Source organism: Rattus rattus, chromosome 2 (assembly GCF_011064425.1).
Source record: "Rattus rattus isolate New Zealand chromosome 2, Rrattus_CSIRO_v1, whole genome shotgun sequence".
NCBI lineage: Eukaryota > Metazoa > Chordata > Mammalia > Rodentia > Muridae > Rattus > Rattus rattus.
The window spans coordinates 28,103,934-28,105,691 of record NC_046155.1 but is presented as its reverse complement, the minus strand read 5'-3'; the positions used below and the strand labels follow the sequence as shown (position 1 = coordinate 28,105,691).

The 1,758-nt window shown below is 40.0% G+C and overlaps 1 pseudogene; it reads left to right on the top strand.

The window, feature by feature from the left end:
* The first annotated feature begins 407 nt into the window (after window positions 1–407).
* On the top strand, window positions 408–1,520 carry LOC116893757 (annotated as a pseudogene).
* Window positions 1,521–1,758: the final 238 nt, after the last annotated feature.

Genomic DNA, 1,758 nt, shown 5'->3' with positions numbered 1-1,758 from the left:
GCACCCCAAACACACACACACACACACACACACACACACACACACACACACACACACACACAAAAAAGTAAGTAAAATTTGAAAATTTAAAAGCTCTGCATGCAACTCTAACATGTAGCAGAATTTAGGACTCCTGCCTTATGGCAGTCACATGAGCTGAGAATTAGCATAGCCATTTTGGAGTTCAGGAAACAGAACTAAAAGATGAGTTTCTTCAAACCCACATGACTAATGATTGACATGGAAACTGGCCTTGATGTAGCCCCTAATACAAATTATAAAACTGAGTTTCAAAGTTGCATGTAGGTTTCATGTTAGCTTTTATTTAAAATGTAGTCATGGGCAGAGTTTGAGCCCCTCTCATACACGAGGCATTCGTGTCCTGCTTTCCAGCGTCTGCAGTGAAGATGCCCCACCCATCCCCAGCAGCCAAGCCCTCCAATTCCAAGAACCTGTGAATCTTCTTTGACGTGGACATGGGTGGGGGGCGAGTTGGATGAATTGCTTTAGAATTGTTTGCAGATATTGTTCCTAAAACTGCAGAAAACTTTTGTGCATTGTGTACAGGAGAAAAGGGCACTGGATGGACAGCTGGGAAACCTCTGCATTTTAAAGGATGCCCTTTCCACCGAATTATTAAGAAGTTTATGATTCAGGGTGGAGACTTCTCAAATCAGAATGGGACAGGTGGAGAAAGTATTTATGGTGAAAAATTTGAAGATGAGAATTTTCATTATAAGCAGGACCGGGAGGGTTTGCTGAGCATGGCAAATGCTGGCCCCAATACAAATGGTTCTCAGTTCTTTATCACAACAGGTCCAACTCCTCATGTGGATGGGAAGTGTGTGGTATTTGGTCAAGTAATGAAAGGACACTGTGTGGCAAGGATGCTTGAAAATGTAGAAGTGAATGGTGAAGAATCAGCCAAACTCTGTTATTGCAGAATGTGGAGAACTGAAGGAAGGGGATGACTGGGGAACATTCTCCAAAGATGGCTCTGGGAACAGTCATCCAGATTTCCCCGAGGATGCAGAAGTAGACTTAAAGGATGTAGATAAAATTTTATTAATATCTGAAGACTTAAAAAACATTGGAAATACTTTTTTCAAGTCTCAGCACTGGGAGATGGCTATTAAAAATTATGCAAAGGTTATAAGGCATGTGGATAGTTCAAAGTCTGCTATTGAGAAAGCGGATCTATCCAGATTGCAGCCTAGAGCCTTAAGTTGTGTGCGGCTGAATATTGGTGCTTGTGAATTGAAGATGTCAAATTGGCAGGGGGCAATTGACAGTTGCTTGGAGGCTCTTGAAATGGACCCTTCAAACACTAAAGCACTGTACTGAAAAGCGCAAGGATGGCGAGGATTGAAAGAATATGATCAAGCATTGGCTGGTCTTAAGAAGGCGCAGGAGATGCCCCAGGAGATAAAGCTATCCAGGCAGAATTGCTTAAAACCAAACAAATGATAAAGGCACAGAAAGATAGAGAGAAGGCGGTGTATGCAAAAATGTTTGCTTAATAAGGATTAAAGTTTCCCTAACTATTATACATTGATTATATAAAGGGCAATCTATATTACTGTCTATATAATCCATGATGTGTTTCCCTTGATCTTTGTCATTGTTTACATAGCAGTGCTGACATTGGTTCCTTCTTAATAAACTTACGAATTACAGTGAAAAAAAAACATAGTCATATATTTAGAGACCATAAATAGATTTATGAAATATATTTGTCAAAATAATTTTGGGATAGTA